This window comes from Hibiscus syriacus, unplaced genomic scaffold, assembly GCF_006381635.1.
Source record: "Hibiscus syriacus cultivar Baekdansim isolate YM2019G1 unplaced genomic scaffold, ASM638163v2 tig00110156_pilon, whole genome shotgun sequence".
Taxonomy (NCBI): domain Eukaryota; kingdom Viridiplantae; phylum Streptophyta; class Magnoliopsida; order Malvales; family Malvaceae; genus Hibiscus; species Hibiscus syriacus.
Window position 1 is genome coordinate 21,971 of NW_024062606.1, and position 15,357 is coordinate 37,327.

A 15,357-nucleotide genomic window follows, 5' to 3' on the forward strand; every position below is an offset into this window, starting at 1 on the left:
TAGAGAATTTGAGAGAATTTGGTGTGATAAAAATGATTGAGGATGAGAGTATTTATAGGGAGGATTGGGATGTGGAGAGGCGGGTATTTAGGGGTATAGCGCGCCCCCTGCATCGCGCTATACCCCACGTGTCAGATACCCAGGTATAGCGCGAATCAGGGGGCGCGCTATACTCACATGGCGCCAAATCATTGTATATCACGAGGCAGGGGAGCGCTATACCCACGTGACGCCAAATCAGCGTATAGCGCGGTTCAGGACGCGCGTTTTACTGCTACGGGTGTTAGATCGGAGAATATAATCTTACTGATGTTAGATCGGAGAATATAATCTGACTGATGTTAGATCGGTAAATATACCGATCACTGGTGATTTATCGGGAAAAACGTCCATTATCTTTATACATATTTAATAAAAATTAAGTCTTATTATTATTTTTAAAAATTCAATTTCGATTAATTTTATTTTTTGTGCTATTTTGATGGGTCCTTTTAGAGCTAAAATAGAAAATTGCAAATCCAACCCATACATTTGGGCCATTCACGTAGGACTGGCAGGGTCCATCCACTGCCTTTTTATCTCGTAATTCCCCCCGAATACTCAACTATTCTTTATCTTATTTTTTTGGCTTAATATAAAAATAATTATTTAAATTCACTAAATAATCTTTTTGTTAAAATAGTTTTCTAATGTTTTATTCATTACACTTTTATATGTTCATTATTAGAAAAATAACAAGTGTCATTTTTAGTTTCTTTTATAAAAAAATTTAAATAATATTTTATTTAAAAATATAAACATGACATATGTCACTTAAGGGTTGTTTTAACTGTTGTCACATAAAAGTGTAATAGAGAAAACATTAGACACTTATCTTGAATGAAAAAAATTTTAGACACCAAAAGTTAATTTTAAGTTAATTTAATTTTTAATTATACTACAACACATATCATGACATGATTAGAAGATGTTTTTTTAATTTTAATCTAAAATATTTTTATCCAATCAATTAATAATATGTGTTACTATCGTTTGATGAAAAATTAATTAAAGAAGAAGAATAAGCAAAGCGGGGAATTTAACCCATATATTGGGGAGATGATTCGGCGCCTAAAATCCTAAACCACTGAGCTTACTTATTATAACTAAAGGCTATTATCTGCTTCATCGATGGCTGATGCATCAGCCGGTGCAACAACAATCCTCATAAAAATTATCATCATCGATAAAAGTTTTCAAAAAATAAAAATAAAAATAAAATATAATATTCTCTTCGTCCTATTAAATTAATTTTTATTAACTTTTTAAAAGTTATTTTTTTAAAATTTTGGACACAACTATTTTAAATATTTTAAAAAATTATATTTTATAAAATATATACTTTAAAATCACTTGATTAAATTTTTTTAAAATACATTTTCATGTTTTTATCAAAAATAAATTTTATATAATAAATAGTTAAAGTTTAAAAAAATTGACCAAGAAATCAATAATAAATATTTTATGTGGAACGGAAGTAGTATTATATATGATATTTTTAAAAAAGTTAATAATTGAAATATCAAAATTAAAAATTACATAATAAGTGACTGACTGACTAATAAGTAGTTTATCTAATTTTATAATGTCTAATTTTATAATTTTTTTTTATAAAAAATCATAATATTTTTTTAACTTTGATTCATTATTACATTTAATCGTTAATTTGAGAGTTACAGATAATATAACAATTAATTCATTTTTAAAAAAATACAAATATAATTTTTTATTTAATTAAAATAATTATAAAATAATATTTTTTAATATTTCTAATCAGTTGATGTTAATCTTTCAATCAATTGATGATGTTCAGACATATAACCTTTAAGAATATCAGTCGTTTCTTTAAAATTGAAATAATTCGATTCATGTTAAATATAAGAAATTTTAAAACATTCGAATTAAAACATTTGACATTTTAAAAACAAAATCCAACTTGGAATTAATATGTCCATAGAAACGGCTGCAAATACAAATACAAATAGAAGTAAAAAAGAGCACATCAAATTGCAAAACCTCAACCAAAGACAGCCAGAAATGTCAAGGCAGCAGAGTGTTGTTATTCTGATTAGCTTTATTTTTGTCGTCGGATAACTGTAGAGCCTTGATTTTACCCATCATTCATGCAACACAAGGCAGACCTCCTGATATGATCTCGATTATGAGTTTCGAATTATATATATGATTGCCCGATCGTGATTCTAGTAAGAGATTAAATTGCTTGCTTTGAACCTGAGAATCATGACTTGTAAGATGTTAATGAAGGATAGAGATGTAACGGAAATGAAGGATTGATATGGAAATGATTTTTAGGATTTGGTTAAGTACGGAAGATAATGGAAGTTGTAGTTTGTATGGAATGGAAGTATGGCGAAGGTATGGGCTGGTAATGACGTGGAATGTGTAAGATGGATTGAAAAGAAAATGGATTGTGGCCCTTTAACTATATGGAGTTAGGAACCAACAATATAAATAGATGGAATTGAAGTGGAAGTAGATGGAACGTGACCAACTAGCTATAGATGATCTAGGAACCAATGATATAACAAAAGGAAACTGATGAAGACTACAAGACTATCTTGAAGCCGATAAAGTTCTACAAGAGAACAAGAATGAAAGCAATCTCTCAAAGATGTTTTATATATTCAAAAGTATGTCTACAAATGATCCCAAATGTGCCTATTTATAGTGTTTCTAAGAAGCATATGAAAAGACTCAAAAGATGAAAACATTCTCATCAATGTAGCAATAAAAATGCACTTGAATGATTTGTCTTTCTTACCTTCAAGGTTCGTTGAATATTCTAGATCATTTTTGGGGATGAATCTAGACAATTTGAAGCTGAATTTGGCCTTAATTTATTCCAAGGGGTGGAAGACTCTTGTTATTCCATGCTGAAAATTGTCTTAATAAGTGAATTAAATCAGCCTTCATTGCATGTTCCCTTGAAGAATATGAACAACTATTGAATTTAGATGATAAAAATCATATTTGAATGCCTTGAATGAATGAATTAAGAGTCCTTCAATAGCTTCTCACTTGATGAAGTTGAAAAGACTCCATTGGCTCAAACTCATCCAAATCATCCATGCATAAAATTCTATCATGCACTGTTTTCAATAAATCGATCATATCTCAAGCTCCCGATATCGGATTGAGGTGATTCAAAAGGTGTTGGAAAGCTAAGAGATAGAGGAATAATTTCCAATTACTTTCTAGAACCAAATACATCTGTATCACATCCATAATTGAAAGACATTCTGACTGATATTCTTGCATCTGATGAAACCGTTCAACTTCTATCATGAACCTAGACACAAAGGTGAACTTTATTCAATCTTTAATTGAAAACATACATGAAACAATTAAAATTTAGTTTAATAAATGAACTAGTTTGATGAATGAACTAGTTTAATTAATGAACTAACTTTGTTAAATGAAATGCATAGCTGAATGAAATGCATATTTAAATGCAATGAATGCTTTAATGATCAGCACACTTATTAAAAGAAATGAATGTTATGCAGATTTTTAAATTCTCATGCAAATTCATGCACAAATATAATCATGCAAATGAATAATAAAATTAGTGCATAAATGAGCAAGTAGAGGATGAAGTAAGGTATAACTCCTTTGAATTAGCCTTGATGAACTTCAATGATGTGATCAAATCAAAAAGAAAATTAGGGCTGGTTAGGATCACATCACCTCCATGCCTCTTCATCAATTCCTCCTTCACCTTTTTCGAAACTGTTTCATCTTCCGTTATATCTTTATCTCTCACCGCCTCATTGTATATCCACCAGCAGCTGTCTGGATTATTCAAGGGATGAAAATGGTACAAGTTCTTTTCCCCCACCAGCTTCTTTGTTGCTTCCTCAAATCTACACGTCACGAGAATTACTCCTCCGTTCTCCTTTGGAACTCCATTGATGCAAGCCTTGAGTTTTCCGTAGCAGAGTTTTGAACAGTGGTATGGTGCTCGTTATATCGTGGCCGCGATGGTGTCCAAAACAGCTATCGTGGAAAATAACAATGTAAAGTGGGATCACACCAATAACGAAGGATCGCAGCCATAATTTAATGGATCACGACCAATCGTGGCAATAACGGACCGCTATTCCGCTATTATTCTATTATTTTAATTAAAAATAGGTTTTTTATTTAAAAAATAAGCTCATTTGAAAAAAATTCACGATCGCGATATCCGTAATGATCGCAATAGCATCCGTTATATCCATAACCGTGATAAACACGACGAGATTGAAAACGTGATCGCGAATGCTATTTAAAACCATGTTTCGTAGTACTCATCTCCCTTTCTCCTTTAGTTTCTGGTTACAAACATCTAGATGTTAAGAAACGCCGTCCACGTCGGAATACCAGCTCGACGATATCCTCTGTACCTTCAACTTCGGTTGTCTGTATCCCGAGCACTTCCGACAAGGTTCTCTAGAATATTTTCTTGTATATTACCTTCACCTTCCCATTTTTGAGAATCGTCATGTAAAGGGTTGTTTTACCGATGCCCCATTGCCTAATGACTCTGATCGTCTTTAGGGAACCAATGCCCCTGTCTTGGAGAAGCATCATTTCGAGAGACATCTCGTCTTTTGTAAAAACACACACGACGCGTAGAGGTCCGCATATCTTTTTCAATTTCTTTTTCAGTGGTAAGCTAGGAAGCACAATGACATCATAGTTGTGCCGTTTCAAGTACCCGATACGTCCCTGGTATGGGGACGACACGGGGACGACTGGGGTATGTACCGGGGATGTGCCACGATGGCAGGTATGGCTTAACGACATCGAGGATATTTCACCGAGACCTGAGGAAGTTTAGGGGACAACATGTGACTTTCACTTGTGTCCCCATGATCTTTTTTGTCATTTCTTATTTAAAAAAACTCACATCAAAACATAATTTTACAGCTTCTCGATACCCTCTTTCTTCTCTCATCGCCTCTCAACTCTCATCACCAGAAATTATAAAACAACCTTCTTTCATTCCAAAAACTAAATTTGTGATGCTGAAGTGAAGACTTCCAGGTTTTAAACTATCAGTTGGCTATGTAAGTTCTCAATTTCTCTACGTTTTTCAATTTGTTTTGTCTACCCTTTTCAATTTATTTTCATTACCGAATATCCTTTGCAATTTAAACAGTGTTGGTTTTCATTTTTCTAGTAGTAACAGTTTCGATTTCTCAAGAACAAAAAATAGAGTATAACAAATTCCATAATCGAAATAGGATAGAAAGAAATCCATTTTTTGGCAATCTTTTTCCAATTCTAAGCAAAACATATTAGGGTTAGATCATCACATTGTCTTGTTCGAGTCCACCTTTAGGTTATAGGAGACTAAACTCTTAAGCACTTCAATAGATGAATGATCTATATTGATTGTATTGAATATCCTTTTATATTCATTAATAGTAGTCTATATGTAACTTATATCCACATCTCTTTTCGCCTTTTATATCACAAAATGAACTACTGAAAAAGAAAATCAAAGTCAATAAAAAACCTTAGGTTTATTTCACATGTTGCATTATGTTTATTTGATCTCTTCATTAATTGGTTTAGGAGCTAGGCTTTATTAAAATCATGTAAACATTAATCAGCATGCTTTGTTTTCAATTACATTCAATTGATGCATAATATTTAAACTCAATTAATTTTTTAATGTAAACAAATTAATTTAATACAAATATGGCATCTCAAAGTGGTAGTAAGACTGGAAGTAATAATGGGAGTGGGTCAATTTCATCTTCCCAAAATGAGAATTTATCTCCATTGTGAAATTATATGACAAAGATAGAAAAGCGAGGGATTGTTGGAGGAACTTGGAATTTCTGATGTAACATTTGCGGCGAAACCCGTAATGGAAGTTATACTAGGATAAAGGCACATTTGCTTCAAATTAAAAATGAAGGAGTTGCAATTTACAAAAATGTAAATACAAATCAAAAACTTGAAATGGTAAGGTTAGTAGAAGAGTGGGAGAATATAAAGAAACAAGGAGTAACTAGAGAAGTTTCTTTGCCCTCTCAATCTTCAGCTGGAATTGAGATTGATTATTCTTCTAAGAAGAGAAAATCTAGCTTGTCACCTCTTTCTAAAGCATTCGACATGAATACGAGAGACCAATTAGATGAAGAAATTGCAAGAATGTTCTACACCGGTGGTATGCCCTTTAATCTTGTTAGAAATCCTCATTATCATAGGGCTTTCACTTTTGCTACAATTCACAATATTCCTGGTTATGTTCCCCTTGGTTATAATAAATTGTGAATCACATTGCTCCAACAAGAAAAAAATAACGTTGAGAATCTCTTGCAATCGATTAAAGCAATATGGCAAGAAAAAGGGTTAACTATTGTGTGTAATGGTTGGAGTGATCCAACAAGAAAGCCTCTCATTAATTTCATGGCTACTTTTGGAAATGAGTCTATGTTTCTTAAAGCTGTGAATTGTTTTGGTGTAGTCAAAGATAAGTTTTTCATTGCTAATTTGATGAAAGAAGTGATTGATTAGGTTGGTCATCAAAATATGGTGCAAATTATTATTGACAATGCAGCTAATTGCAAGGGGGCAAGAGAGATTATTGAGAGCATGTATCCTCATATTTATTGGACACCGTGTGTTGTCCATAAACTTAATATTACCTTGAAGAACATTTTTTCGGCAAAAAATGTCAAGGGAAATGAGGAAACATATGACTTGTGCCATTGGATTACTGATATTCATGTGGATGCCATACAAATCAAGAATTTCATCATGAACCACAACATGAGATTAATAATCTTCAAAGATTTAGTCCTCTTAAGTTACTTTCAGTTGTTAATACTCGTTTTGCTTCGATCATTGTGATGCTTAAGAGGTTTAAGCTCATCAAACAGGTACTTCAAGCAATGGTCATTAGTGATGAATGAAATTCTTATAGGGAGGATGACACGGTGAAAGCAAACTTTGTGAAAGAAAAGCTTGTGAATGATGATTGGTGGGATAAAATAGCTTACATAATTGATTTTACAAAGCCCATCAATGACATGCTTAGAGTATGTGACACTGATAAGCCATGTCTTCATTTGGTATATGAGTTGTGGGATTCCATGATTGAGAAAGTGAAGTGTGAAATTTACAAGAAGGAAAAACGTTATTTTTTAGACTTCAGTCCTTTTATCATGTTGTTTATAGGATTCTTATAGCTCGTTGGACAAAGAGTTATTTTCCTCTTCATTGTCTAGCTCATTCACTAAATCCAAGGTACATACATAACTTTGTTAGTTTTGAATTTTATATTTTTAACTCCTAGTTCTTTGATGCTATGTGTAATTTTCTTTTTAATATGTTGAAGGTTTTATAGTGATTGTTGGCTTAGCGAAGATCCTTGTAGAGTTGCTCATCATAGATATGGTGAAATATCTCGAGAGAGAATGAAATGTTTTCGTAGGTTGTTTCCAAATGATGATGATTATGACAAAGTCTTGGATGAATTTGCTTGTTTCTCACTTAAGCTCGGACCTTTTAAAGATTCGATGTCTCTTACAAAGAGGTATTCTTCGGATCCGAAAAGTTGGTGGGCTAACTTTGGTGTCGAAATTCCATTGCTCCAATCTTTGGCTTTTAAAGTGCTTGGACAACCTACTTCATCCTCTTGTTGTGAAAGAAATTGGAGCACTTATTCTTTTATCCACTCACTTAGGAGGAATAGGTTAAATCTGAGTCGCGCCAAAGATTTAGTTTACATCCACTTCAATCTTCGTTTTTTATCAAGGAGTTATAGTCAATATGAGGATGAGAAAACCAAGATGTGGGATGCTGGTGGAGATGCTTTTGATTTATTGGGAGATGTTGGATATTTAGGGTTTGTCGAACTCTCACTTGATGAGCTGGATCAAGTGAGCTGGATTTAGAGAGCCAATTAATCTCGGAACATGTTAACAATGTTTGATTTTGGTTTAATATTTTTCTAGACTTAATATTATGGTTTGAGTCTTAAAATTTGACACTTTAATATTATGATTTTATTATGGATTTTATTATTATGAGTTAATATTATGGTTTGAATCTTGAAATTTGACATTTTAATATTATGGTTTGTTTATGGATTTTACTGTTCTAAACTTAATATTGTGGTTTGAGTCTTTATATGACTTTATTTATGATTTTTATATATATTTATAATTTTAAAATTATTTTATATGTTGCCCCCTTGCCTTCCTCGTACCCTGCCCGTATCAGTATCAGTGCAACATAGGTGGCAAGCTCTCCACGCCAAAATCGTTTTGATTAGCATCCCAGTCGGGATCTGCTGCTGCTAACGGTGCTGCCCCTGCGGCGGCTCCATCTTGCTTCTTGTCTTTTTTACTGGAGGGTTTCCCCTTGATACTCTTCTCTTGGGATTGAGAAGACAATCCCGCTTGGTACAGGTTGTACATAGTCCATATCTGGTTAGAGTTAGAGCCATTTTTGGAGCTTGAAGTTTGGTCTTCAGTCATCGTGCCCATCTTCCTTGTAATTCTTTTGAAGATCTTGAATCTACTGCTCTGCTCCTGAAGAAATAGAGAAGAGATCCCTAATCCTTTGCACAAAGCTAAAAGAAGACTACACTTATAATTATAATATACTAAACAAAAAATTATAGAGATAAGTTATTATTAAGAGGTTAGTGGGAATACCATTTTATTACTCACGATAATGACTTTTTTGGTCAATGATTAAAGTCGAGGAGCTTTCGAGCTCCAATAAAAAATAATGGCCCAGTAATTGCATAACAACTAAGAATGACATGTATAGATTTTTTTATCCATCTAAATTTGATTTAAGTATTATATTTTTATTTATCATCAATTTAATATTCTTATTAACTAAATCTTAAATATTCCTAAAAAAGTTATTATGACATTTGGATTATTTTTTTAAAAAAAATATCTAACCTTATAAAATCATTAAATTTAAAGCTTATACCCCTCCATAATAACAACAACCTTTGAAAAGGATAAATTTTCAAAATAGTCAATTATTTATATGTTTAAATAGATATATAGATTTATTTTTAGGCCTCTGTCCCTGGAATCATGATGGATCAGACGTATGGCTTCAACAAAGCTTTCCCACTATTGTTTATGCAAAACCTTGGGCATTTTTAGTGCATGAAAAAATGTTAAACCCTCAAAGGTAAATTGGTATTAGCTTAGATAGAATTGGTTGTTTATATCGACTTCTAGTAAAAAAATGTAAAAAAATATAATATTAATATCATTATTTTTTTCTAATCATATGTTTTTGATTTTTTATATAAAAATATTAATATCACGTGAAATAAAAAAACTAATTGATGGGTACGGAGCTTCGAAGGTCTCAATTAAATTCAAATTCGTATTGATTTCCACTCTCTTCTTCATCAAACCTAATCTAAATGTGAAATTATAAAAGAACATCCTTATCAAATTAGATCTAATCAGAATACCTAGAATCAAAAAAATTGTCATCCTTAGCTAGCACACAAGGTGCCACAACCCAAACCTTTCTAAAAAAAAGTTACCAAACAAGTTTGAAAAAGAATAAAACCCCATTCAATTGTAAGAGATTCAATAAAATTAATTGCATTCATTGGAATGAAGGTTTTCCTCTTGGTGTTCAATAGTTGAAATCTAAAAAACTTTTTTTATTATTGATGAAAAGGGTTACAAAAGCAAGATACAATCAGTTTATTATATAGACTTAATAGGATATTTCTCGAACACTCCTCTCACTCCATAATCGTACTCCAGTTGGCATACAAAGGGACCCACACTATAACAAACTCAACATCACGTTTTTCACACACCTGCACTCACTCTCATAATTCTTTTTGCTTAACATTCCCATTGCTTAGTCAAGACATAAGATTCAACACCGGTGACTACGTTTATTTTAGCATAAAACAAAGGAAAATAAGATTTTGAAAATGGCTTGGTAAAACCATCAACCAATTGAAATCGTCCAGGCACATAATTCACATAAATCGATTCATTTGCAACTCGTTTCTGAACAAAATGAACATCAAGTTCCACGTGCTTAGACCGTGTATGAAATACAGGATTTGCACTCATAGCCACAACGCTGGTACTGTCACTCTAAACAATCAAAACTATCGTGGTCTCAACACCCATGTCAGCAAGTAACACTTGCAACCACATAAGTTCAAACACTACATCGACGATACCACAAAACTCAGCCTATGACGTAGATCGAGACATAGATTGTTGTTTCTTTGAACTCCATGAAATAAGGTTATCTCAAAATACACAATACCCTGACATCGAATGTCGATCATCAGAATTATTTGCCCAATCCGTATCTGAAAATGAACACAATGAAACATCATTCTTTGTAGGACGAACAACAACCATACTTCATTGTGCTGCTTAAATAACACAAAATTCATTTAACCTCCAACTAATGCAACTTACATGGTTGATGCATGTATTGAGCCACACAATTACACTAAAAGAAATATCTGGTTTGGTATGGCTTAGATACAATAATCCACCAACCACACTACGATACAACGGAGGATCATCAAGAGGTCGTCCACCATCAAGAGATAACTTAGGAGAATATAACATCGGTGTAGGAACATATTTAGCATCCCACATACCCGCACGTGCCAACATCTCAAGAATATACTTATATTAACTAAGAAGTAATGCTCATTCACATCTATCAACTTCAAGTCTAAGAAAAAAATGCAATTCACCTAGATCCTTTAACGAAAACCCTTGTCTAAGAAACTGCACAACTTCCTCAATTAATTCATCACAATTCCCTGTGATAACGATATCATCCACGTAAACAAGAACAAAAACACATCGACCACCATCGTGTCGAACAAACAATGATTCATCCGCTTTGGTTCCAATGAAAAAAAATACTAAGTAAAAAGGATTGAAGCTTAGCATACCAATTTTGTGGCACTTGCTTTAATCCGTAAAGAGCCTTTTGTAGTTTACACACCAAACGCTTTCCATTGGTAGACTTGTGCTCAAAGCCATGAGGTTGAATCATAAAACATCCTCAGTCAAATCTCTATTCAAAAAGGCATTGTTCACATCAACTTGACAAAGTTTCTAGTTATGTTGTATTGCCAACGATAACACCATATTTACAGTAGTTGTTTTCACAACCAGACTAAATGTGTCCTTAAAATCTTATCCAGGGACTTTAACAAAGCCTTTCTGTTGAAAACATTTTGATATTTCGATATAAAAAATAAATGTGTTAATGAATTTTAAGATTTTATATTTTATTCAAATATTATATTCGATTAAATTATTCGAATATTACAAATATTACTCAAATTTTTATAGTATCAATTTTTACTCCTTACTAAATGAAAAATTGAAATTCACACTAAAAATATTTTTGAAATATTTTTTTACAAAGTGTTTCGAACTTGAATAGAGTCAAAATTATATTTTCAAAGAGGTAGTAACGATATTGTTTTAGCAGTATCGATACCATGCCTTATAGTAGTACCGATACCATAAACACGGTACCGATACTACTCCTTTAGTTTTGACTCCAAATTTTAACAGAATGCAAAAATGGTATCGATACCATTGTTGGTATTGATACTACTATATATAGAAGTATCGATACTTCTTGGATGGTATCGATACCATTGGCTTCCACGGGTCAAATTTTTCGTATTTATTGCAGGTAGTATCGATACTATAGATATAGCACCAATACCAATAGTTTCTAAGCAGCATTTAATGTGGAAAAACTGCCCCCAATGGCTCTATTCACTCCCACAACCACTCAAACGGTTGGAATTGATTGAAGGAGTATATGAACAAGATCTCAAGCCATTTGTGAAGATAAGAAACAAGGGAGAAAGCTAAAATCTTCAAGTGTGAGCTAAATCAAGTCAACATTCTTCAAATATTCCTTTTGCTTTCAAAGAATACTTCTTATACTTATTTGTATTCATTTCTCAAGTGTTCTTATTTGTTCTTGAATTGTGCAAACACTTTCCTTGTGAGGTTTTTTTGTAAGTTTGTAAATTTGTAATTTTCTCTTTGAGAGAGTGTCTCAATAATTTGGGGAATAATTCTTGAGGGAGTTGTATGGTTACACCTTATCCTCAATGGTAGATACAAATTAGTGAATTTGTGAAAATCCTTAGTGTGGATAAGTAAGGTAGTGGAAGTAGACTTTGGTTGATAAAGTCGAACCACTCTAAATTCTTGTGTTCATTCGTTTTAAAAAAAATTCTTAAGCTTCCACAAAATTTTAATTGCTAATTCACCCCCTCTTTGTTATTTCATCATTCGATTGATCCAACACTTTCGCCACTAGTCTCGCTTTGTAACGAGTAATCGAGCCATATAGATTTCACTTCAATCGAAATAACCATTTACACCCAATCAAAGTCCTTCCTTTAGGTAACGGAATTAAAGTCCAAGTGCCACTATTAATTAAAGCATCATATTCAGAAATTGTAGCTTACTTCCATTATGGTACCTCAAACGCTTGATGAATCATTTTTAGTTCAAGTTCTTCATGATCAAAGCCCTTAGCATGAAAAATATTTGGTTTAAAAATCCTATGTTTGCTTCTAGTAATCATAGAATTAGAGTTAAAAGATTGAGTAGAAGAATTATCAACATTACAACCTACGTGAATAAAACTTGTGTCATTATTAGCATCAGTCACCAAACATTTGGGTGCCACATCAAAAGAACAAGCTGAATTATCACGCCCAGAGTGTGTATCAACATCAGAACCCACAAATGCAGCTGCATTGCCACCAGTGTTGGGAAATAAAACGAGTAACAAGTAATTTCCCTATAACTAGATTAGTGAGAATGCGAAATAAAAGCAGAGAAATAATACCCAAAATTGATAACGGAGTTAAGCCAATTTGCTTACGTCTCCGGACTGTTGTAGATCTTTTACTAAGAGAGAAATTTTACAGGTGTTTACAAAACACTCACTACTCACAAGAAAGCTCTCTAGTATTGGGGGGAAAAATGATTTTTGGGATGATTTTGAAGCTAAATGGGTTAGGGTATTTATAGTTGAAGCTTAGAGACTAATCTTGTAAATACCCTAAAAATTGCAATGACTAAAGTTGCAATATTCTCATTTCTATTTCAACAATAGCTGCACCACTTTCAGTGCAACACACCCTTTTTGAATTTGTTTGTGCATTAGGCGGTGCCCCCTTGACTTTACATCTCCCACTTGAAGACTGATTTTAATCTGTCTTCACACCTTGATCGATGCAGCAGTATTTCTGGTCTTGTTACTATAGCATGCCAACTGAAGCTGAACACAACTTCAGTTTGTCCGTGGTCACCGTCTTTGTCAAAATGTCTCCGGATTTTGAGCTCCACTAATCTTTTCAAGTTTCAAAATCCCATCTTCCAGAAGAGACCGAATAAAATGATATTGTAATTGTATGTGCTTCGTCCTGGAATGAAAAAACGGATTCTTTGCTAGATGGATATCACTTTGACTATCGTAATACAAGACATTGTTTTCTTGTTTCTTGCCTAACTCCTCCAAGAAACTTTGGAGCCAAACCATCTCCTTGCTGGCTTCTGTAACAGCGACATATTCTAATTCAGTTGTGGAGAGAGCAACTATCTTCTGTAGTTGAGAAACCCAACTCACCGCAGTTTCTCCTAGAGTATAGACATACCCTGTAGTGCTCCTTCTGATGTCAACATTTTCGGCTAAGCCAGCATCTACATAACCTGTCAGTATCGTATCTCCACCTTTGAAACAAAGTGCTTTGTTTGTGGTACCCCGCAGATATCTGAGGATCCATTTGACTGCTTCCCAGTGTATCTTGCCTGGATTATTCATGTACCTGCTAACAGCTCCCACTGCATGAGCAATATCTGGTCTGGTACAAACCATGGCATACATCAGACTTCCAATTGCTGAGGCATATGGAACCTTAACCATGTTTGCACGTTCTTCCTCCGTCTTTGGTGACAGTTCTTTGGAGAGTCTAAAATGAACACCTAAAGGTGTACTTACTGGTTTAGCATCTTGCATGTTGAACCTGAAGAGTACTTTGTTGATGTACTCAGCCTGTGATAACATCAAAGTCCTCGACTTTGTGTCTCTCTTAATCCTCATCCCAAGAATCTACTTTGCAACGCCCATATCCTTCATAGCAAATTGCTTCGACAATTTTTGCTTCAAATTTATAATCTCTTGCATGTCTGAGCCTGCAACGAGCATGTCATCAACGTACAACAATAAAATAATGAAGCTATTATCGAACCTCTTGATGTAGCAACAATGATCTTCTTGGCATTTGGTAAAACCACTGCTACTCATGAAGCTATCGAACTTCTTGTACCATTGTCTAGGAGCTTGTTTTAAACCATACAAGCTCTTCTTCAACCTACATACTAGGTTTTTCTTGCTTACCTCTATGAAGCATTCTGGCTGACTCATATAGATTTCTTCCTCCAAATCACCATGAAGGAAATTTGTCTTCACATCTAACTGTTCAAGATGTAGATTCTCTACAACTACAATTTTCAACACCAGTCTGATTGTAGACTGTTTCATGACTGGAGAGAAAATTTCATTGTAGTCAATACCTTCTTTTTGCTGAAAGCCTTTGATAACTAATCTTGCTTTGTAGCATTTTCTCCCATCGTGATCTTCTTTGATCCTGTAAATCCACTTATTATGGAGCGCTTTCTTGCCTGGTGGTAATTCAGCTAATTCCCACGTTTGATTTGACATAAGCGAGTTCATTTCATCTTTCATGGAAGGCTCCCACTTGACTGAATCCTCCACCTGCATTTCTTTCTCATAGCACTCTGGTTCACCATTGTCAGTCAGCAACAAGTAGTGCAAAGAAGGTGAATAACGTTGGGTTAGTTTAGGAATTCTAGGGGAGCGTCTTAGTTCTGGTGTGCCTGGTTCTTCTTGAACTACTTCAAGATTGATCTGAACATCATTTCCATAAATCTCCTCGAACTCAGCAAATTCCTTTGTTTCAGCTTCGGTGTTGGAGCTAGTTGATTCTATGGTTGACATGTCTTTGTACATCACATTCTCCTTGAAAATGACATCTCTGCTTCTGATGATCTTCCGATTTTCATAGTCCCAAAATCGGTAACCAAAATCATCACCACCATAACCAACAAAGACACATTTGTTGGACTTGTCATCAAGTTTACTTCTTTCAGCAGAATCTATGTGTATATAAGAAATACAACCAAACACTCTTAAGTGTGAAAGGTTTATTTCTTTTTTGTTCCAAACTTCCTCTGGTATTCTGCCATCCAAAGGAAT